At 40.2% G+C, this 25,916-nt stretch overlaps 1 pseudogene; it reads right to left on the bottom strand.

Annotated features, from left to right (window-relative positions):
* Positions 1–5,352: 5,352 nt before the first annotated feature.
* Positions 5,353–25,916, bottom strand: part of LOC123442003 — a 43,525-nt pseudogene continuing 22,961 nt past the window's right edge.

Raw genomic sequence — 25,916 nt, 5'->3', positions numbered from 1 at the left:
TTTATTGTATTTATTCCATAAAAGTCCTCAAAAAGTTTCGTCGGATTTTGAGAACTTCTATTTCTGGACAAAAACAACACCATGGTAGTTATGTTAAAAATAGCGTTAGTCCGAGTTAGTTTCATTCAAATTATGCAAATTAGATTCCAAAACAAGAGCAAAAGTGTTTGTAAAAGTAGATATGCTTGGGACGTATCAGCTACCACACCTAGTAGGAACACAAAGCTTCTCTATGATCTACGTAGTGGGATCTGATTAATTTATCCAACAATATTGGTGTCCATATTTCTCTAGAACTAAAAACTAGGACAAGATGTTTGATGCCTTGGAGATATCAAAAGATATTCTCGAGTCCCAACCAATCGTGGGTGGGTCCAATGGCACTAGGATATGGAACTTTGTGTCTTAATTTTGCATTTCCATCATCTATGGTTTTAATGGATCTTTATCTACGTCTAGAGATTCAGTAACTATTATAATTGTAGATGAATAATACTTATCCATAATGAATTTCTCCAATATATTCTAGATATAGACAACACCGGTAGCATAATGTATGAGTGAAGGTGCTCAAGGTTTAAACTAAATCCTTCATATAAAATTCCATCATTAGAATAATCACGTGTTTAACATGGATGTGTAATCATCATTGTAGGAGTAATCCTTGTGAATAAGGAACTCAAAATGTGAGTAGTATAAAAATGTACTGACATCAATAAGTTGTATAGTGACTTGTCTATTTTACACACTTATGTTGCGTTTTGCATCTCGATTCAGAAAGTGAGATTCCACTCGGAACCATCTATGTCTGCATCTAGTGATCTAAATGGATATGTAATAACTACATCTATCAACTGCATAGAAAGATGATTTTGTACAACCAATGGTATAATGTATCGAAAAGAGATTCCACCTCTAGAGAATAGTTTGGGTATCTACGTGAACCCTTGTGCTAAAAGACTTGCTATATGTCTCACCACCTCGTTGTTCTCATGTCGTTTTTGTAAGAGAAGTGGGTAGGTATTGCTTTTGTGATACCTTTCCATTATTAAGCAAGATTATTACTACCTGGATTGCACACTTTGCTCGAGCTTAGTCTTGGGTGTTTTTCACACTTCGCCATGTCCATGGTCTTTGGATTTGAATCATTTGAAAGGTTTGTTTGCAGTAAAGTTGAGAAATGTATGTCGAGAATTGTAGACTTTCAGTTATATGTCTCTCTAGAATTGGGTGACTATTCACAATTTCCAATGTGGCTGAGTCGGGTGTTCCAATCTCCTAGTCATTGTGTGCACTGTGAGTTGGGTTGGTGGAGGTTTCCCATGCACTCGGTGTATACTACCCATTAGGTGTCTGTCAACATGAAGTTGACTCTATTTACTCATTCAGAAGCCTCAGTATCCTTGCTTGTGAGAAGCTAAATCCTAAAGTACTGTTGTTGTTCTTCTCCCTCTCTTGCTTTGAACGTACATTTGAGCGGTTTCAGTTAGTACCTCCACTTTTTCTGTCATCTTTTTGCAGGATTGTGTGACACCTTTATATTCAGTAAATGAATTTGGTAGGTTATTTTTGATGTGTTTCAAATCTTTTGTATGTGTGGTTCACATCTTTGAGTACGTGAATTTGAGGTGGAAATGTGTTGAACATTCCACTAATTTCCTGGCATTCTTTATGGTACTTGTAGTCTCCCACTAATGCATGTAAATGTTACCCATTGAATCAACATATTGGCCATAAATAATTACCCATGTGAGGAGCTTGAGATATTGAAGGAAATACAGTTATTGCTCACATAGATCCCAAATAAAATTGAGGGGGCATTGATGTATGACGGGGCGGTGATATCGGTATGTAACCGAATTACTGTAACAAAGATAGAGGGGAATAATGTTATGCAGTTTGTTTATGGGCATGCAAAACTGCATGACTCCAACGTGAAGTTAGTAAGTTGCAGTTCTAAAGTAAGATCATGCAATGAGCTTAACAATTTGTATAATGGATTCTAGCAAACCATTTTTATTCTACACATATAGGACAAAGTCCTAAAATTCAATCCTAGAGCCATAATGAAGGCACACAGGGAGAATTTGCAACATTGTCCATTCAATTTCGATTAAAATTGATGTCTCGACAATGAGCCAATGGTTTAGTGTGGAAAAATCACATGTGAGACCATAGTATAGATGTGTCTTCTAGAACCATGGAATACCTGAATAGTCTAGTCAATGGTTGGGAAGAGACACTTAACCCGACTTGATGCGCTGAAGGAGTCTGAGTGTTTCAGCGTAGACTTTAAATTGCGCAAGCCTTAAAATTAGTTTACTTGTGTCAAATGTAGTACACATAAAATCCAAATATTGTCAGAATTTAGCATCATATTGGTCATAAACAAATGGAATTACTCATAGTTTCTATTTTAACCCAATGTCAGAATGATTAAGGTGAGTATGGAAGTTTGTCATGTAAAATACATTTTGAAATACTATCCTATACGCAACAGGTGTTATGGGTTTTGTATTATGTGTAATACAACCTATATGATAAGGAGATAATTTGTTTTCCATATCGGTATATGGTGAAGAGAAAATTTTCTCTTTGTTGTCATCATAAATTTTGGTATGGAAACTATTTTTACGGATACCTGTATATTAGGGTACAAGTTGAATGTGATGTAATAAAGCTTCATCGATGTTGCTCAAGGCCCATAGGTATAGTAATTATGACTATACTTGAGTCAACAATTACATCATCACATTGTGATTGTTAAAAATGCCTCATTTTCTCTTAGTAAGAGTGAAAACATTTACTTCCCCTATTATAGAGTTTGTGGTGCATATGTCCACAAGGCACTTATCTTCTTTCATGGGATTGACCCCCCGTAGAAATCTATATATAGACATGAAGATTCTAAGTATGAAAATCTCAATTAGATACACATATATATGAATTTATATCAAAATGTCGATACAATATATTGTGATGTACAATATATGATGACAACAATGCTTATATTGCTATTACAATATCACAAATGGACAAAAATAAATAAATCACTTAGGAGATTGAGAGACTAGTTGAAGTCTCCAAACATGTCAATTTAGGCTTACTCAACCAACATGTTCTCCATGGGAGTAAGGTCCTCTCGCTGATGGAAAGTCATGGTGTTGCTCGGTCCAGGAGGAACATCGTGTGAAGAACCAGTTGCATTTGCACCGTGTGGCTGAAGGTTAAAGTTGGATTCAAACCTTTTGCATCCACGCATTGTCGCTATCCCACGAGAAAAAAATGATCTTGAGGTCCAGGACCCATATATTGTAGTTGTGGCCGTTTAGGATGAGTGCCTCAAATTCTTTAGACATCAGTTACTTACATGGGTAAACTAGAGATAATTAATTTACGGGCGCTAAAATAAGGACCATCATGATTGATGTTGTAATGAACTTTGCAATATTAATGAAATTTCAAGAAGTTGGCTTGAAATCATTAGTATGAACTTCAAATTGTTAACATAACACTTGGCACATAATCTCCAAATAATTTGAAGTAGATCTAGCAGCATCATTAGAGGAGTATAATCCGATGGAATTGGTAGATTCTCACACTTCAAATGCCTTGTGTCACGACTTAATGAAATGTATGGTACAACACTTTGGCCATTATAATGTACAAAAATACAAAAGTATGCTGAAAGAGTAATGGTAGATAATCTGCAATGAAGTAGATGTACACTCTACCTAGTGATCTCAGAAAATCAATTTGAAGAAATCACTTATAATTTTGCATATATGCTCGTATTAAGCCAAAAAGTATCACCTAAGATGAATTGATTTTTATTGATAAGAAATTGAAAATCTCAATTGAAAATAATACATGTAAATAGGCTGCAAATTTCATGCTCAGGTGAAAAACTATAATTGTGTAGATCTCAAATTATTCAGCATTACACATCATTGTGCCTCAAGTTTGCAATATAATTTAACCAAATGATAATAATATTCTCAATCGCAAAACAATGTGATTATTGTACACATAGAAACAAGTTATAGATATTAATAAATTAGCAATCATATTAAACATGTTAAGCATTAATAGACACCCATTTTTGAAATTTTGAACTCAACAGAAACTGTATTAAACGCATCACTTAGATTGCCTCCACTCTTTCTCGTGTGCGGTTTCGCGATAGGGGTTTTTCTGATCATTGTCGCGACCGGCCTCGAGGGATCGCAGGTCCTAGAAGACACACGCTGGGGTGGCCACGGGCATTGGCTCGCCGCCACATGAGTGCATTGGTTACAACAAGGTGAAAGATGAGCAAATCGCTTGATTTTATTTCCATTTTATCTCACGGAGAAGTGCTTTGAGTGTTCAGTGCCGCGTCCTACAACCGCCTACATGTTGCAGCGCTACGAGGCGTTGGGAGTTACGTGGTCGATGGAAAACGGTCGTCTAGCTTTGCGCCTCCGTGATGTGTCGCAGCCGATCCATAAAGGGGCCATGGCTGGCTACACTGTCGTAATGTGTGTGCAAATCCTGTCGCCGGTGCCAATTCGTCTCATGCTTCGCTCCTATACGCCTCTTGTTTGGCCTTTTAGGTGTGCGAGGCGACTGATTCATTAAGAAATGACGGTAGATTTGGTTTTGAAGCAAAGGGTGGAAGCGGAGTAGGTGATACCCAACAGAGTGTGGTTTTCTATAGCTCGACCTCCATGGTACCCCTTATCTAAGCCATTCATTTTAGCATCAAGATCTATGCAGATACATTTGTCTTTTTTCTTTCTCTCAAACAAGACAACATATAAACTTCAAATTTGGCAAGACAACAGAACTTTCTAATACGAATGGGAGAAAAACTTTCGGATTTTTTCATGCATTTTAAATGCTTAGAGCAATTTTTCAATCAAAAAAATCTCATTTTTGTATATTTATGTCAAACCAAAAAATCTAAAAAAAATTCACACATTCTTATTAGAAAGGTTGTTTGACCTGCAAAGTTTGAAGTCCATATGTTCTTTCGTTTGAAAGAAACAAAAAAAGCGAAATTTTCTCGTAGTAAGTTAGATGAAGAGAAGAGATCTCAAAGAAATTGTTGGAGGGTGAGGATAAGGGGCTCTGTGTAGGACGAGCTACAAATAAACTTTACCGAACATAATCCATACACATGCATGTTCAAGTTTCATGATCCATACACATGCAGGTTTCGACACAGTGATTACATGTTGGTATGACATGCTACTGATCTTGACACTCATGAATGATCAAGTTTCATGATATTGGCCTTATGACACCCACATAGGTCCAGGTATCCTTATCGGCCCTGAAATATTCTGACCTAAAACTGTATGGCGATCTTCAAGAGCTGGAGATAGAAGCCTTGAAGGTGTCTAGCTTGTGCTTATCCATCAGAACTGTGAGATCGGCATTGAGCTCCACCTCCTTCTCCATATACTCTCTCTTGAGGTGCAGCTTCTTCTTCTCGTGTGCCTTTATCAGCTCGTCCCTTTTTGACATAAACTCCTCCACGCCCTTAGCCTGGCAATCTATGAAATGATGTACTTCCTCCTTCCTGTGGAGGGTGACATGGATTAAATATAGATAACGTTAGTTTGGAGAATTTCTATCCACAAACACACATTTGAAAGTTTATCTCATTGTGTCAAAAATGGAATACGGGTGTTTCATCCAAACAATTTCTGTATTACATCCTAATAAGAATCATGTGACGCAGACCGAAAAAAGGCATCCAATCAAGCAGTACTAGTTACGCACATTAGCATGCAAATTTCAGCAGTCCCAGAATCCACATCATACCGTCTAGCCTTTGCACGCTCCTCCTTTAGTCTCTTCTCATATTCACTTTCTTTCCTCCATGGCCTTGTAAAGGTTTTCTATCTGGTCATTGAAAAATTTCTCCTGGGATTTCTTCTGCAAAGTGTAGGAAACACATGGTGAAAAAAGGCGATGACATCATAATGAGGAAAAGTGTAACAAAGACAAATTCAAAAATAATGGGGAAGTATTTTAGGGGAATCCGACCTAAATATGGATTGCTTTATCACAAACAGCATAATGATCCATACTGCCCAAGACATAAATAATGTGAACTTTATAATACGGTTGTATAGCCCAGTAGAGATATGAAAATTGGTGCTTAGTCATTTATACTAGTGTAACCATTGAGAAACGAGTATCTCTTCCTCATGCTCCATGTGCTTCTCTTTAATCCTACGCATCAACACGGTATTCTACAACTTTAGAGTGTTTCCGTGTCTTCACCAGCCTATTCTTCATACGATTCAGTTACTGATTGTCTAGGCTCTTTTTCTTCATAGATACCACTACCATTTCATTATATGATTTCATATCATATTTCAGGCAACTTTTTCCTGAAAATATAATAAAGAACTTATGTTAAAAGTATAGTAAAATAGGCAATGTATCTCTTCAGAATATCATCAAGTATTTAAGGTCATGTTCAGTAGATGCACAACACGTTGTGTGGGTGACACATTCTTTTACAGTGCTTCAATGTGTATTGAACATGCAGGACACATCTTCATAAACACAAAAATGCTACCTTTGTTTCTTCTTACGATGTAATTGATTTATTCTCACTAATAACTCTTACTAATATAATGAACCAGGCCCTCGATATTAGAGCAGGTATCCATATATATAGTACACACAAAAAAATAATATAAATGAGCTATGAATTTCCACGGGAATGCATAAGCCGTGCATATTATACAAAAACTAAAAGCAAAAGGATGCCATGATCATAGAAAAACTGCAAGTGCAAGGGTGAGGAAAGAGGGACATGGATCTTTCCCTCATTATCTCCATATTATCCCAAGCTACCAATGGCATACTGGCTTCTACTAACTAATATAATGAACGAAACATGCCCTCTGAACCATCACATGATCTAGGACCATAATGCAATTGCTACACACACCCAAAAGTTAATAATCAAATACATCAGGAAAACTTAACAGGTTGTTGTATGCTGCTTCAAATACACGTTTTTAAGTCCGAACGAAGTCCATGTATTGTCATTACAAAACATAAATAAAAAATGTCAAGTTCCTTCAAATATTCAACATGTCAACGCAATAAATAATAGAAATATGGAACTTGACATGTGTATCATGTTGCATCCGCAAGATTTTAGTAACAACCAGGTATTTACCAAACGTGGAGCTTCTCAGCCCGAGCTACCATATAACTAAGCAATTGTATGGAAGCAAAGTATTAAATGCATGAAAAGAAGTTCAAACAGTTTACCTGTGTGGTGCTTATTGAAAGTCTCCATATCATCTATGTTTGCTAAGAAACCATACAGTAGTCTTCTCCCACCAGGTAAGAACCGATGCTTAGAAGGAGCTTGCCATGCTTCCCGGTCTATTCTTTCATTGAAGAAGTGCTTATGCAGACGCTCAGCCTCCATATAACCCATAGGAGAGCTTTCGAATGTTAACACGCTCATGCCACAGTGGCCACCTAGACCATATGCATGGCGTGCTTTGGTTGCATCATATTCACGGAAATAATCGAGAAGCTCTTAATTGCCCATTCCTAACTACTAGACACCATCAAAGAATAGCAAGGTTAGAATACAATAATCATCATCACTCAACATTGAAATATTATATATTAAAGTGAAGCCTGTTTTTAGAGAAAGTGATTTTTTTATTAAAATTGCAACCAATCGAACACACATACATGAACTAAAACTGATTCACCAAATCTACCATATAGACACAACAGAAACACATATTCATATTTAGTGTGGAATAGGTCCACGACCAGAAGGAAGAAAATGCATCACCTTGTCATCGTCATCTTGTTCCAGTAAAGTTTTCATGACATTAACCATTGGCGGTCATACTATTTCGCGACCAGTGCTTCCTCGCAATCCATCCCATTTCCCAAATTGCTCATGAGATGGTACCAGTGTAGTTCATAACTCCTGTTCTAGCAATGTGGCAAATTTTATGTGGAGCTTAACCCTTCTAGAACCCTTTGTTCTAGCATGTTTCACCAAAGATTGTAGCCCATGGAACCAGTAAATTGCCCCAGGTCCTTTTGGCATGTCGAACAATGCCTTGGCCTAGCCTGATCATGTATTTGTTCCTCATTTATGGTATCAATGACTTCAAAGAATTTTCTGAACCACTTATTCTTTTTCGTGTCTCAAAACTTTTTAACTTGCATCAGAATCATTGTCCTTATTCATATCATCATCAGTGTCATCATTAGACGAATCCTCACCTGCAAAACTATCCTCAGGGTAAAAACTAGATGAAGGAACCTCGTCCTTGTTGCTTTCAGAGCCATATGTATGAGACCTGGATGTTGGGTTGCCCCCCCCCCCCCCCGGTGAACACCCGGAACCCATTCGTCATTCCCGGTACATTCCCGGTAACTGCGAAAACCTTCCGGTAATCAAATGAGGTCATCCTATATATCAATCTTCCTTCCGGACCATTCCGGAAACCCTCGTGACGTCCGTGATCTCATCCGGGACTCTGAACAACATTCGGTAACCAACCATATAACTCAAATATGCATAAAACAACGTCGAACCTTAAGTGTGCAGACCCTGCGGGTTCGAGAACTATGTAGACATGACCCGAGTGACTCCTCGGTCAATATCCAATAGCGGGACCTGGATGCCCATATTGGATCCCACATATTCTACGAAGATCTTATCGTTTGAACCTCAGTGCCAAGGATTCATATAATCCCGTATGTCATTCCCTTTGTCTTTCGGTATGTTACTTGCCCGAGATTCGATCGTCAGTATCCGCATACCTATTTCAATCTCGTTTACTGGCAAGTATCTTTACTCGTTCCGTAATACAAGATCCCGCAACTTACACTAAGTCACATTGCTTGCAAGGCTTGTGTGTGATGTTGTATTACCGAGTGGGCCCCGAGATACCTCTCCGTCACACGGAGTGACAAATCCCAGTCTCGATCCATACTAACTCAACGAACACCTTCGGAGATACCTGTAGAGCATCTTTATAGTCACCCAGTTACGTTGCGACATTTGATACACACAAAGCATTCCTCCGGTGTCAGTGAGTTATATGATCTCATGGTCATAGGAACAAATACTTGACACGCAGAAAACAGTAGCAACAAAATGACACGATCAATATGTTACGTCTATTTGTTTGGGTCCAGTCCATCACGTGATTCTCCTAATGACGTGATCCAGTTATCAAGCTACAACACCTTGTTCATAATCAGAAGACCCTGACTATCCTTGATCAACTGGCTAGCCAACTAGAGGCTTGCTAGGGACAGTGTTTTGTCTATGTATCCACACATGTATATAAGTCTTCATTCAATACAATTATAGCATGGATAATAAACGATTATCTTCATACAGGAATTATAATAATAACTGTATTTATTATTGCCTCTAGGGCATAATTCCAATACTGGATGCCAACTGCGAACCATTTGCGAGAGGTGGCCTCACAATTAGGTTTTATCTCTTATATGTTTGTGATGGTAGCCCGCGATTATCTCCGGCAATAGGCCTACGATCAGAAGGCTGAGTTCTATAGTTCCTCAAAGGAAGTTAAGATCATCCACTTCGATTGCAAGCTTGCCATGCGATAGTATGTGAAGCATTTGAGGAGGAGCCTCATGGTGGCCATTGTCCTCTCCCAACTGCTTGGCCTGATTTCTTCTTCCAAATATCCCCGCGATGTAGGACATGATTATGCAAGCATGATTAGATAGAACAATATATATATATATATATATATATATATATATATATATATATATATATATATATATATATATGGACAACAATTAAAAAATGTGGAAAATATAAATGTAATCAAAGTTTTACTATAGGAACCTGGTACAGGAATTGGTCTGTGGACCTTCCATGTTGAAAATGATGTAAACATTTGATGGAATGGTAATTAAAAAACCATTTTCTTGTGGTCATTTGTGAATTAATTCTATATCAACGCATGCTAAACTAAGCAAAATATCAACTTAGACCATGACTACTAAAACAAGCACTCACACAATGATTTTTGCAAAATTTATGCGATAAACACTTTTCTGTATTTTTCCTAGTTTGGTGCAAAAACATACTTAATTTAATTTAATAGTTTATAAGACAATATATAATTGTATCACCCAATATTATTGCTAAATTATGATAGCCCATATGAGTCTAACAATTACCTTACAATTTCTATTTAACTTCTGGATGTGTCAATAACATAGTTCCTATTTTTGCCTAGTAGCAAATAAAGTAAAGAATACCAAATAAGGTACAAATGCAAAATAAGTAAAAATGCCAATAATAGATTTTTTGTTTTCTTAGCTAATAGATGATTTCTTGTAGTAACGAAGAGGGTTGATTATCACCCTTATACTAACCCCAATATTGGTAGGTCTAGGCCGGAAAAACACTCTAATTGGTGTTGGTCAAACTTTTCAAGAAAATAAAACTTTGCCCACACACTAATCTTATAAAGGGAAGACCTACGCCATTGATTTTAAAGAAACCAAAATTAAAATAGCATAGATTAGTTTACAGAAAAGAGAAGATTATGGAAGATCTTTTTTGTTTAACACCTTGAATGTGGTGGCCCTTCTCTAGAGGTGCTTCATAGATTGTATTGGATGATTTTACTAGTAAATGCACCAAATCTTTGAAGATTTTTAGCATTTTTTTGCCCAGCACGAGTCAAAAACAGAATCAAAGTATGCTGGTAGTTTCCCCAAACGAGGCAGTACCACCGTACCAGGATTCTTTACATGTGCTCTTTTTCTTATGGTAACCGCACAAATGTGGTGCCGACCAGAAGGTTCCAGAGATAACACATGTCCAAAAAACATTATAGAAAAATCTCTCCAAGGAAAAGAAAGTACAAAGGAGTCCTTATGTAATGTTACGACTGCCATTTCCACTGCTAACCGTCACCAAATTCATAGGAAAGCATTATTTACATTTACCTTTTTTAGGGTAACCTCAACACAAAAACGGGACCAACCAAAAGGTTCAGGAGAACACGTGTCCACATAATTTTGCGAAAAAACCTCTCCAAAAAAAGGAAAGTACAAATGAGTCCTTAGGTAATCCTGTAACTACCATTGTCGCTGCTAACCGTTGTTGGACTCATATGGAAAGCACTAGCCCACCAGGGCGTTGTGAGTAGATGAACCAAACCATTGGCAAGGCCTTTGTCGTTGTCGTGCGTCGACCCGGATCGTCCCCACCCTCCAGGAGTCTCGTAGCCAACATGAACCGATGACCTCGTTGGGGTCGAGCGCCAGATCCGTCGCAATCAATCCTCAAGCCCAGATTTGGAATCCCTATCCTCTCTCGCCCATCGGTAAAAATGCCAAAGACTATAGCCACCAGCCATAGACCTAAATTGGCAGACCCGTAGGGTCGATAGGAGACTAAGCCCACCGTCCCTTCGACACCGCTATGAACGCCATTGAGACGAGACTTGAACCGAGGCATTATTCATGGATGTGTAGATGTCATCACCGCACAAGCAGTGTCGGGCTAGACATGAAGCCTACCTTTTCTACGACTGGAGCCAAACCACCAGGGTCCCCACCCCCTCCATTCCCCAGAGCAGATAATGGATGAGGCATGGACCGGCGGCATTGAAATTATGTAGCCACCGGCAATTTTCGACACCTTCAAGGTCGAGCATCGGATCTGCCGGCATCTATCCTCAAGCGCCAAATGCGCCACCATAAATCCTCAAGACCAAGATTTGCCGCCATCAATCCTCAATCCCATATATGAAACCGATATCCTCTCTCATCCAATTGTAACAATGTCAGCGACAACAACCACTGGCCAAAGACCTCAACCCTCACACCCGGAAAGTCAATGGGAGATTGAGCCCACTGGCTCATCGCTGCCGCCGTCAAGACGAGTCAGGGCATTATTCTTGGATGCACCGCTGTCGTGCCGCCGCACACAAGAGGTCTACCCTATCTACAGTGGGAACCAAACCACCGGGGTCCCCACCCCGTCTAGTCATTAGAGCAGACGACAAAGGAGGCACAGACCATCGATGTTCAACTAAATACTAGCTAGATATCATCACCGAAAACCCCATAATCGGCAACCAGAGAGAAACCAATTAATCTACATAAAACTCCCAGCCAAATGAACCAAAGGCCCGAACGAAACATCCAATTCGCCGCCTGACCCCGTCCCCTCGGGGCGGCAAAAAGGCGACGAAGGTGTCCATTAATGGCGGTCTTCCCCCTTCTACTTCCCGAGGCCATACCCATCCACTGTGTAACAGCCTAGAATTAACGCTCAAGAAGATTCCCCTTTTATTTTGTTGTCATCATGTTAATTGTTTGGTTGTCGCATTCATCGTCGCATCATGCACATCATTCGCATTGCATCGACAGTCCTTTGTCGTCTATTTTCCAAACTTGCATCCCTTGTTAATTGTCGGTTCCATTTTTGTCGTCGACCGTTTCGAGACCAACCACACACGCACGTGCCCCTGACATCTTTAAAATATTATTTTTAGAAGTGTGTATAACAAGGGTACGTAGATCGGAAATCCCCTTTCGTAGATGGACATCACCATGATAGGTCTTCGTGCGCGTAGGAAATTTTTTGTTTCCCATGCGACGTTCCCCAACAGTGGCATCATGAGCTAGGTTCATGCGTAGATGTCTTCTCGAGTAGAACACAAAAGTTTTTGTGGACGGTGATGTGCGTTTTGCTGCCCTCCTTAGTCTTTTCTTGATTCCGCGGTATTGTTGGATTGAAGCGGCTTGGACCGACATTACTCGTACGCTTACGAGAGACTGGTTTCATCGCTACGAGTAACCCCCTTTGCTCAAAGATGACTGGCAAGTGTCAGTTTCTCCAACTTTAGTTGAATCGGATTTGACCGAGGAGATCCTTGTATAAGGTTAAATAGCAATTGATATATCTCCGTTGTGGTGTTTGCATAAGTAAGATGCGATCCTACTAGATACCCATGGTCACCACGTAAAACATGCAACAACAAAATTAGAGGACGTCTAACTTGTTTTTGCAGGGTATGCTTGTGATGTGATATGGCCAACGATGTGATGTGATATATTGGATGTATGAGATGATCATGTTGTAATAGATAATATCGACTTGCACGTCGATGGTACGGCAACCGGCAGGAGCCATAGGGTTGTCTTTAAACTAACGTTTGTGCTTGCAGATGCGTTTACTATATTGCTAGGACGTAGCTTTAGTAGTAATAGCATGAGTAACACGACAACCCCGATGGCGACACGTTGATGGAGATCATGATGATGGAGATCATGGTGTGACGCCGGTGACAAGAAGATCGTGCCGATGCTTTGGTGATGGAGATCAAGAAGCACATGATGATGGCCATATCATGTCACTTATGAATTGCATGTGATGTTAATCCTTTATGCACCTTATCTTACTTAGAACGATGGTAGCATTATGAGGTGATCTCTCACTAAAAATTTCAAGACGAAATTGTGTTCTCCTCGACTGTGCACCGTTGCGACAGTTCTTCGTTTCGAGACACCACGTGATGATCGGGTGTGATAGACACAACGTTCACATACAACGGGTGCAAAACAGTTGCACACGCGGAACACTCGGGTTAAGCTTGACGAGCCTAGCATGTGCAGACATGGCCTCGGAACACATGAGACCGAAAGGTCGAGCATGAATCGTATAGTTGATATGATTAGCATAGAGATGCTTACCACTGAAACTATTCTCGACTCACGTGATGATCAGACTTGAGATAGTGGATTTGGATCATGTACCACTCAAATGACTAGAGAGATGTAATTTTTGAGTGGGAGTTCTTAAGTCATATGATTAACTGAACTAACTGTCATGAACATATTCTAATGGTCTTTGCGAATTACGATGTAGCTTGCGCTATAGCTCTACTGTTTTTATATGTTCCTAGAGAAAATTTAGTTGAAAGGTGATAGTAGCAAACTTTGCAGAGGATTGTCCTCGTTGCTGCGTAGAAGGCTTATGTCCTTAATGCACCACTCGGTGTGCTGCACCTCGAGCGTCGTCTGTGGATGCTGTGAACATCCGACATACACGTTTCTGATGACTACACGATAGTTCAGTGCAAAATACTTAATGTCTTAGAAGCAAGGCGCCGAAGACGTTTTGAAACGTCACGGAACATAAGTGATGTTCTAAAGAGATGAAATTGTGATTTCATGCTTGTGCCCTTGTTAAGAGGTACGAGACCTCCGACAAGATTCATTGTCCACAAAGTAAAGGAGAAAAGCTCAATCGTTGAGCATGTGCTCAGATTATCTGAGTACGACAATCGCTTGAATCAAGTGGGAGTTAATCTTCCAGATGAGATAGTGATGGTTCTCCAAAGTCACTGCCACCAAGCTGTGAGAGCTTCGTGATGAACTATAACATATCAAGGATAGATACAATGATCCTTGAGCGATTCGCGATGTTTGACACTGCGAAAGTAGAAATCAAGAAGGAGCATCAATAGTTGATGGTTAGTAAAACCACTAAGTTTCAAGAAAGGCAAGGGCTAGAAGGGATACTTCGTGAAACGGCAAAACAGTTGCTGCACTAATGAAGAGACCTAAGATTAAACCCAAACCCGAGACTAAGTGCTTCTGTAATGAGGGGAATAGTCACTGAGGCGGAGCAACTCTAGATACTTGGTAGATAAGATGGCTGGCAAAAGTCGAAAGAAGTATATTTGATATACATGATGTTGATGTGTACTTTACTAGTACTCCTAGTAGCACGAGGGTATTAGATACCGGTTCGGTTGCTAAGTGATTAGTGACACGAAATGAAAGCTACGGCATAAACGGAGACTAGCTAAAGGCAAGGTGACGATACGTGTTGGAAGTGTTTCCAAGGTTGATATGATCAAACGTCGCACGCTCCCTCTACCATCGGGATTGGTGTTAAACCTAAATAATTGTTATTTGGTGCTTGTGTTAAGCATGAACATGATTGGATCGTGTTTATTGCAATACGATTATTCATTTAAAGAGACTAATGGTTACTCTATTTGCTTGAATAATCACCTTCAATGGTTTATTGAATCTCGATTGTAGTGTTACACATGTTCATGATATTGGTGCCAAAATATACGAGGTAATGATGATAGTACCACTTACTTGTGGCACTGCCGCTTGAGTCATGTTGGTATAAATTGCATGAAGAGGCTCCATGCTAATGGATCTTTATACTCACTTGATTTTGAATCACTAGTGACATGCAAATCACACCACATGAGCAAGGCCTTGTTTTCATTGATATGAAACAAGATAGTAACTTGTTGGAAGTGATACATGTTGATGTATGCAGTCCAATGGGTGCTGAGGCGCGCAGTGGATGTCATTATGTTCTTACTTCAATGACGATTTGAGTAGATACAAGAGTATTTACTTAATGAATCACAAATCTAAAATATTGAAAAAGTTCAATTCTGTTTCGGATTGAAGTTCGTCATAACAAGAGGATAAACTGTCTACGATATGATCATAGAAATGAATATCTGAGTTACGAGTTTTGGTACGCAGTTAAGACAATGTGGAAATTGTTTCGCAGTTCATGCCATCTGGAACATCATAGTGTGATGATGTGTCTGAATGTCATAGCCACGCACTATTTGGTATGGTGCATGCTATGATGTCTCTTATCGAATTACCACTATCGTTTATGGGTTATGCATTAGAGACAACCGCATTCACTTTAAATAGGGCACCGCGTATTTCCATTGGGATGACACAGTATGGACTGAGGTTTAGAGAAATCTAAACTGTCGTTTCTTGAAAGTTTGGGGCTTCGACACTTATGTGAAAAAGTTTCAGTCTGATAAGCTCGAACCCAAAGTGGATAAATGCATCTTCATAGGATATCCAAAACAGTTGGGTACATCTCCTATCTCAGATCCGAGAGTAAAGTGTTTGTTTCTAGAAACGGATCCTTTCTCGACGAAAGGTTTCTCTTGAAAGAATTGAGTGGGAGGGTGGTAGAACTTGATGAGGTTTTTGAACCATCACTTCAACCAGTGTGTAGCAGGGCGCATGAAGTTGTTCATGTGGCGCCTACACTAATTGAAGTGAAAGCTGATGATGGTGATCATCGAGCATCGGATCAAGTTACTACAAACCTCGTAGGTTGACAAGGTCGCGTACTACTGCAGAGTGGTACGGTAACCCTGTCTTGGAGGTCATGTTGTTGAGCAACAGTGAACCTACGAGTTATGAAGAAGCAATGGTGGGCCCAGATTCCGACAAATGGCTTGAGGCCATGAAATCCGAGAGAGGATCCATATATAAAACAAAGTGTAGACTTTGGAGGAACTACTTGATGGTAGTAAGACTATTGAGTAAAGATGGACATTTGTAAGGAAGACAGACGATGATGGTGATAAGTCACTATTAAGAAAAGCTCGACTTGTCGCAAAGATTTTTCTGACAAGATCAAATAGTTGACTATGATGAGACTTTCTCACTCATAGCGATGCTAAAAGTCTATTGGAATTATGTTAGTAGTTGTTGCATTATTTGTGAAATATTGCACATAGGAAGACAAAACATTGTTTCCTCAACGGTTTCCCTGAGCAAACATTGTATGTGATACAACCAGGAGGTCTTGTCGATCCTAAAGATACTAACAAGTATGCAAGCTCCAGCGATCCTTCATTGGACTGGTGCAAGCATCTCGGACTTGGAATATACACTTTGATGAGATGATCAAAGATTTTGGGTTTGTACAAGGTTTATGAGAAACTTGTATTTCCAAAGAAGTGAGTGGGAGCACTGTAGAGTTTCTGATAAGTATATGTGGTCGACATATTGATGATCAGAAGTAATGTAGAATTTATGTGAAGCATAAAAGGTTGTTTGAAAGGAGTTTTTCAAAGGAATACCTGGATTGAGCTACTTGAACGTTGAGCATTAAGATCTATGGAGATAGATCAAAACGCTTAATAGAAGTTTCAACAAGATGCATGCCTTGACAAGTTTTTGAAGGAATTCGAAATAGATGAGCAAAGAAGGAGTTCTTGACTGTGTTGTAAGGTGTGAATTTGAGTAAGACTCAAAACCCGACCACGACAGAATAAAGAGAATAGACGAAGGTCGTCTTCTATGCCTTAGCCGTAGACTCTAAAGTATGCCATGCTAAGTACCGCACCTGATGTGTGCCTTGCAGCAAGTCTGTTAAGAGGTACACAGAGTGATCTAGGATTGAATCACTGATCAGCGGTCAAAGTTATCCTTAGTAACTAAATAGACTAAGGAATTTTTACGTGGTTAAAGAGTTCATCATAAATGGTTATGTCGATGCAAGCTTTGACACTAATCCGAATAACTATGAGTAGTGAAACGGATTCGTATAGTAGAGTAGATATTTGGAGCATTTCCGACTAGCACGTAGTAGCAGCATCTATAAGATGACATAAAGATTTGTAAAGAACGCACGGATCTGAAAGTTTCAGAACCGTTGACTAAAACCTCTCTCACGAGCAAGACGTGATCAGACCCCAGAACTACATGGGTGTTGGATTCGTTGAAATCACATGGAGATGTGAACTAGATTATTGACTCTAGTGCAAGTGGGAGACTGTTGGAAATATGCCCTAGAGGCAATAATAAATTAGTTATTATTATATTTCTTTGTTCATGATAATTGTTTATTATCCATGCTATAATTGTATTGATTGGCAACACAATACTTGTGTGGATACATAGACAAAACACTGTCCCTAGTAAGCCTCTAGTTGACTAGCTCGTTGATCAAAGATGGTCAAGGTTTCCTGGCCATAGGCAAGTGTTGTTACTTGATAAAGGGATCACATCATTAGGAGAATCATGTGATGGACTAGACCCAAACTAATAGACGTAGCATGTTGATCGTGTCATTTTGTTGCTACTGTTTTCTGCGTGTCAAGTATTTGTTCCTATGACCATGAGATCATATAACTCACTGACACCGGAGGAATGCTTTATGTGTATCAAACGTCGCAACATAACTGGGTGACTATAAAGATGCTCTACAGGTATCTCCGAAGGTGTTCGTTGAGTTAGTATGGATCGAGACTGGGATTTGTCACTCCGTATGACGGAGAGGTATCTCGGGGCCCACTCGGTAATACAACATCACACACAAGCCTTGCAAGCAATGTGACTTAGTGTAAGTTGCGGGATCTTCTATTACAGAACGAGTAAAGAGACTTGCCGGTAAACGAGATTGAAATAGGTATGCGGATACTGACGATCGAATCTCGGGCAAGTAACATACCAAAGGACAAAGGGAATGATATACGGGATTATATGAATCCTTGGCACTAAGGTTCAAATGATAAGATCTTCGTAGAATACGTAGGATCCAATATGGGCATCCAGGTCCCGCTATTGGATATTGACCGAGGAGTCACTCGGGTCATGTCTGCATAGTTCTCGAGCCCGCAGGGTCTGCACACTTAAGGTTCCACATTGTTTTATGCGTATTTGAGTTATATGGTTGGTTACCGAATGTTGTTCAGAGTCCCGGATGAGATCACGGATGTCACGAGGGTTTCCGGAATGGTCCGGAAACGAAGATTGATATATAGGATGACTTCATTTGGTTACTGGAAGGTTTTCGGGCATTACCGGTAATGTACCGGGAATGACGAATGGGTTCCGGATCTTCACCGGGAGGGGGGGACCACCCACCCGGGAGGGCCCAAGGACCTTGGGGGTGGTGCACCAAGTAGGTGGGGTGAGCCCAAGGCTGTCTTGCGCAAGATAAAGAAAAAACCAAAAGAAGAGAAAGAAAAAAAAGGAAAGGTGGGAAAAGAGAGAAGGACTCCACCTTCCAATCCTAGTTGGACTAGGATTGGAGGAGGACTCCTCCTCCCCTTGGTGGCGCAGCCCTTGGGGCTCCTTGAGCCTCAAGGCAAGCCTCCCCTCCCTCCTCCTATATATATGGAGCAATTAGGGCTGATTTGAGACAACTTTTCAAGGCAGCCCGACCACATACCTCCACGGTTTTACCTCTAGACCGCGTCTCTGCGGAGCTCGAGCGGAGCCCTGCCGAGATTAGATCATCACCAACCTCCGGAGCGCCGTCACGCTGCTGGAGAACTCATCTACCTCTCCGTTTCTCTTGCTGGATCAAGAAGGCCGAGATCATCGTCGAGTTGTACGTGTGCTGAACGCGGAGGTGCCGTCCATTCGGCACTAGATCGTGGGACGGATCGCGGGACGGTTCGTGGGACGGTTCGCGGGGCGGATCGAGGGACGTGAGGACGTTCCACTACATCAACCGCGTTCACTAACGCTTCTGCTGTGCGATCTACAAGGGTACGTAGATCGGAAATCCCCTCTCGTAGATGGACATCACCATGATAGGTCTTCGTGCGCGTAGGAAATTTTTTGTTTCCCATGCGACGTTCCCCAAGACCTCTATCTCTCTCTCTTTCGGATCTCTCTCCCCCTCTCTTTGTGGAGGAGCCGCCCGCCATGCACCTCGGCATAGCGCCGCTTCTGAGCTCTGCCCGCCACCATGGTTGCCTGGATCTCGTGCAGGATGACCGGATCCGGTGACTCTGGCCGCCCCCGGCTCGTTCCGTCGCCTGCCATGCCCCGCTGTAGCGCTTGGTAACCATCATCAGCCCCTACCTTCGTCCGATCGGGAGAACGAGACAACGAGCAATGTGCTCGTGCGCCTAGGCCGCCTCGCCAGCTGGGCCGAGCCGCGTCGCCAAGGCCCAGCCACAGTCGGCCCATCCCTCCTCTCTAAACCAGCCGGCCCCGTCCCCAGCCAGCAAGCAGAGCTGCTCCTCGCTGGCCCAGCTCACCTCTACCTCGCCTCATGGGCCACCGCGTAGCCAAGGACAAGCCACGTCGCCAGCCGCACCCTCGTCCGGCCTGCCTTGCGAGGCCGAGCCTCGGCCCCAAGCCGGTTGACCACACCTGCATGGGCGAGATCCCACTCAGGTGAGCGCTATAGCGCTATCCCTCGCGTGTGCACGCTATGGCTATCATGCGCCCATCAATTTCGGCAACTCCGTAGTTTTTAGGTTCCGCAAATTTATCTAATTTCGAGGGAATTTTCTAATTACAGAAAATTGCATCATTTTGCATTGATAATGTCTAAATAGCCGTGCATCAGATTAAGATGAATTAGATATGTAAAATGTTGAGAATTTCATATAGATTAATAATATCTAACTTTCATGCATGTTTAAAAATGTTTAAACTGATGTTTGCATTGTTTTGCATGATGTAATGTTAAAAAGATTTAACTCTTAGCAAAATAACCGTTCATCTCATTTAAAAACTTTATACATGGAAAATGTTTAGAATTTTGTGTAGTTTCACAATATCCAACTTTCAACATTGTTAGAAACATTTAACTTGTTGTTTTCATTTAAATTGCATAAATGTCATGTTAAAATGATTTGTTTCATAACTAATTAACCGTACCTTCGATTAAAACGATCCACATATTTAACTTGACCATAAAAATGTGTACAATAATATGGTAGCATTTATTTTTCAGTTTAACAACTCTAAAATTGTTTTATATGCAGAACAGTACCGAAATCTTAATTTGTATATGGGGACTTTCCGGAATTGTTATTCGTTGTCCGGCTCATTTAATCTTGCCAAGAATTTCGTGTAGCTTCACAACGTCTTGTTGCATCCGTGATTAACATGTTTCTGGCTGCCATTGCATATATTTTGCATTCATGGCATATTATCTTGTGATGATCATATCTTTTAGATCGTAGCTTAATTTTAGATGATCTATATATGTAAATCGACTAGAATGACATGCAGAATCACATGGCCCACTTTATTTTGCTGTTTAATAAATATAAAATGTGTTTATACAGGTCTGGACCAATTTCGAAATTAACATATGGGTCATTTTGGAAATGTTGTTTGTTGTTCCGACCTCATTTAAAATGCCTAGATAATGTAGTTTATTTATGCTTCACCTCTTGCCATGTTTAACAACATTTAACATTGTCGTGTACCTAAACGAGAGTGAACTAAATATTTGAACATGGAGTTACGTCAATATGCATCTCGTTACATATTGAGCTTCACTTAATGTGTAATATTTGATTGATGTGCTTTGTCATGCCTTGCATAATTGAAATGGACATGCATCATATTTGATTGTGCATCTTTTCATGAATATGTTGTGGTGTTTATTATGTGTTGATCATTGTTTCTAGATTGTTTCTTCTCGATAGATTTCCGAACCGCTTCGGAGTGTGATGATCATTGGACTACGTGGTTCGTCTACTTTATGGATTTGTTCTTCTTCCAAGCGGGATCACAGGCAAGATGATCATTTTCTTATATACCACTACTATCATTGCTATGCTAGTTGTCTCGTTTCTATCACTATGTATCTTTACCCACCACTTAAATGTCAGCCTCCCAACATTGCCATGAAAAGCCTCCAACCCCTCCACATCCCAGCAACCAACTGTTTAGCTATGTTACCGCTTGCTTAGCCTTCTTATAGCATTGCTAGTTGCAGGTGAAGTTCCTTCCATATGACAACATGGATTCTTTTGAATATCACCATAGTATTGCTATTTAATTTAATGCACCTATATACTTGGTAAAGGGCGGAAGGCTTGTCCTTCTAGCTTGATGTTTTGTTCCACCTTCATCGCCTAGTTACTTGTGTACCAGTGTTATGTTCCATATTAAGCGCTCTTAACATGTTTGGGGTTGTTATGGGGACCCCCTTGACTTTCGTTTTGGGTTAAAACTCTTCTAGAAAGGCCCAACATTGGTACTACATTTTCCTAATAACTACTAAACTTGCATAGGGAACCTGTCTACACCCGTGGATAATTAATCGACCCCCCGGGGCCAATGCTACTCGTGAGTGTTGGTGCAACCCAGAGGAGCTTACTAACACTACTCGGGGCAACTCGGTGTTTGGTGTGGTAACCATAGCTCATCCGTCGTTTCCTGAGAACGAGATACGGCTCCTATCGGGATCATCGATGCGTCGGGTGGCCTTGATGGAATTTTTGTACCTTTCTCGAACGTCTGGTGCGAGCGATTCTGAGGATACTTTGGGCTATCTCGAGGTTGCGGTTTTCCACCAGGAACCCGAGGAGATCATAAGTTTTCTGTGGTCGAGGTTTCTGACATAGCTTCCTCCTCTAGTTCTTATGGTATAAATCCTCGATCCCAAATAAAAAGAGATGACATGCTTTAAGTGTAGTTGGCCTGCTCACTATGTTGGAAACTATATTGAGCCAAAGAAATGCTTCATTTGCTCTGGATTTCACAATGTGAATAACTATTTGGCATCGGCTAGAAACCTCATCCCACAGCTACTTACTTTGGAAGTGCAACAGTTCCGTTGGGATTTTACCATGTGGATATACCTGTTGCAGCTGGGTCATGTTGGCTGAATTACAAAAACTCTACTATGCTGAAAGTTGTCAATGGAGAGGTTTCTGGTGAGGAGCTGGTGATCCAACTTAATGGCATCTTTTGCAAGAACAAGGAGTGGCCTTTGCAGATCAGAGAGATAGAAAGCAAGAACTTTTGGTGAGGTATCTCCATTGGAAGAATGTTGAAGACCTAATTGAATCCCATGTATTTAATCTGCCTATTGATGGTGTGTCTGTTAAATTATGCGAATGGGAAAGAATGTTGGATGAATTTGGAGAACTTAAAGAGGCCTGGCTGCAAATAGATGGAATTCCTCCCAAGTGGTGTGCTTGGAAAGTTTTTGCTCAGGTTGCATCTTGCTTTGGCATCCTGGTGGATGTGGATTCGGATGGCATTTTTAATAGCTTTTATGAAAATATCAGAATCAAGGTGGTGTCCAGGGATCAAACTAAAATTTCATTAGAGAGGCTAGTGGAAATGAATAAAAAACTTATCTGTTGTTGCTTGCAGTAGAGGGATTTGAACAAGTGGGTGAAGATTTTGAAGGAGAAGAGGATGATCTTGATATGGATAATGGAGAACTGAACAAACATAATGGTGATGATCCTTCTGGACAGGATAAAATGGATAATGATGAGAATGATGATGGGGCTATAGATGAGTTGGATAAGGCCAATTTCTCTGAAAAGAATAATGGATTCACTAATGGTAGTAAAAACTTCCCAGAGAGTTGTTTTTTCTGAAGTGGATTATCACCCTCACATGATGGATAACTCAAATCATGAAGAATTTATTTAGGAGCTGAGGTGCATTACTCCAAACACAGACGTACATGTGCCTGACCATAGGGACAACTTGATTGAACCTGTTGATGATACACCTATTCAGTTCACCTTGCATACTGCTCTGAACAATTGGGAAAAATTGAAATGGTGGAATCAGATGAGGAATATCAAGATATGATTACTAAGTTACACTGTTTGCCTAAGGATCTTGCTACAGCTTTGGGCTCTGTTAAGAGATCTCTGTTGGAAACTTTGGAAAAGTCTGAATTAGAGAAGAAAATGAAACACGGTACTAGTGCATCTACCTCTTGGGGTGTTAACTTGCTAGGAGACAAGTGACCACAAACCATGAGAATGTCAAGATTATGGACAAGGCGACTACTTATATGTAGAAGAAGAATCTCGAGGTTCCTCCAACATTTAAAGGTAAATCATTTGCTAACATTGATCCTTATGAACTTGCTTCTCAAACTGTTAAATTGGACTTATGTGTTGGTAATACTGAAGGGAAAAAAAGATATTATTAGGGACTTGGTATTTTCTGAGAAAGTTAAATGTCCCAGTTTGCTGATTCGAACCCGGAGATTTTCTCCTAGTGGATTTAGAATCTGAAAATGTTGATCTCATTCTTATTAATGATAAAGTTGGGGATGTTCAACCTCCTAGGTCAGGGGGCACTGCTAACCTGGATGTTTGTAGTCTTGTCCTCAACACTAAAAGTAGGCCTTGTGGTCTGTCTCGCCCCTTTAAAGTAAAATGATTGGAGCGTTTTGGAATGTTCATGGGTTAGGTAAACCTAGTAAAATATAGTGCCTAGGAGATTTCCTTAATAGTAATTACGTAGACTTTGTTGGTTTATTTTAAACTAAGAGAAAGATCATAGATAATAATATTCTCTAATGTATTTCTGATAGAAAGGACTTTGAATGGTTTGTATTACCTGCGATTAACACTGCTGGGGGATCCTTGTGGGTCTGAAGAGAGATTTATATGAGGTTATAGGAGTTATCATTAAAAAATATTGTGTTATAGTCATTATGGAGAATAAGAACGATGGTTTTGTTTGTCACCTTATTGCTGTATATGGAACTTCCTACCGCGAATACAAGCTAGAGTTCATTGCTGAACCGCGTGAGGTAATGTCTACTTTGACTTACCCAGCTCTATGAGGAGGAGACTTTCACCTGGTTAGATCTATTGCTGATAAGAATAATGGTATAATTAACATTCGTTTTTCTTATCTATTTAACGAATGGATCAATAAGTGGTCTTTAATGGAGATTTTCATTGCAAATAGGAGTTTTACATGGAGTAAAAACCAGAATAATCCTATATTTTCTATGACTGACAGAGTTTTTGTGTCTTGTTCCTAGAATATGAAATATCCTTTGTGTGTTTTATCAGCCCTGCCTAGGATTGGAAGTGATCATACCCCTCTCATTCTAGGTACAGGGGCTCGGAGGGTTACCTCCCAGAAATTATTTCGTTTTGAAAAATGGTGGCTTAACCAAACTGACTTTAAGGGTCTGGTTGGAAAAATTGGAACTTTCCTGTTGAGGAGAACTCTGCCATGGATGTTTTGATTAATAAAACCAGAATCTTAAGGAAAATAATGAAAGGTTGGAGTATTAATATTGAAGTAGCTATTAAGAAAAATAAAAAAAACATTGTTGCTAGAGTTTGATACCCTTGATGTTTTCTGTGAAAAAATTAATTAGATGATGTGGATAGATCCAGGATGAGTGACATCAAAAAGGACCTCCAAGAGATTTGGCATAAAGAGGAAATTGCCTTATGGCAACAATCAGAGATAGAAAAATTAGATATGGAGAAAAAAATAATACATATTTCCATGCATTGGCTAATCATAGACATAGGAAATACCACCTTGTTGAGTTGAATGGGGAAAATGGACCTATTCATACCACTAAAGAGATGCTAGACATAGCCACCTCTTTTTACAAGAATCTTTTTGGGTATGAACCAAAACATAATATTAGCTTTTGTCCTACCTTTTGGGAGGAGGATGAGATGATTACACAAGAAGAGAATGATATGTTGCAGAAATCCTTTTTAGGAAGAAATTAAAGCATCAGTTTTTGACTCGTATGCCCACAGGACCCCTATGCCAGATGGATTGTCCTTTATGTGTTATCAGACCTTTTGGGAAGATATTGAAACTAATTTCATGGATTTAGTTAGGGATTTTGAGGAAGGTACTTGGGATCTTCATAGGTTAAACTTTGCTTTAATTGTGTTGATTCCTAAGGAACGGGATGCTAAAGATATGAAGAAATTCACGTCTATTAGATTGAGTAACTGCGGAGTGAAAATTATTTCTAAAGCCATGACCAATAGGGTTTCCCTTTTTGGGCACATGATTATTTCCTCTAATCAGACTGCTTTTATTAAAGGCTGATGCATTTTGGAAATTGTAATTACGGCTCATGAGGTGAAAAAATCTGGGAATCCTCGTCTGGTGCTTAAGTTAGACTATAAGATAGCTTATGACAGGGTCGGCTGGGATTTCCTTTTTGAGATGCTTCATTCTAGAGGCTTTGGCCCAATATGGATCTCTTGGAACAAAAGCACTTTGGTTAATAGTACTTTCAGTGTTAGACTTAATGACACTAATGGTCCTCACTTTGGTAGGGCGGGGGGTAGAGGGCTTAAACAATGACATCCTTCATCTCCTTTGCT

Source organism: Hordeum vulgare, chromosome 3H (genome assembly GCF_904849725.1).
Source record: "Hordeum vulgare subsp. vulgare chromosome 3H, MorexV3_pseudomolecules_assembly, whole genome shotgun sequence".
Lineage (NCBI taxonomy): Eukaryota > Viridiplantae > Streptophyta > Magnoliopsida > Poales > Poaceae > Hordeum > Hordeum vulgare.
The sequence above is the reverse complement of the archived record's forward strand: the minus strand, read 5'-3'. Positions and strand labels throughout refer to the sequence as shown.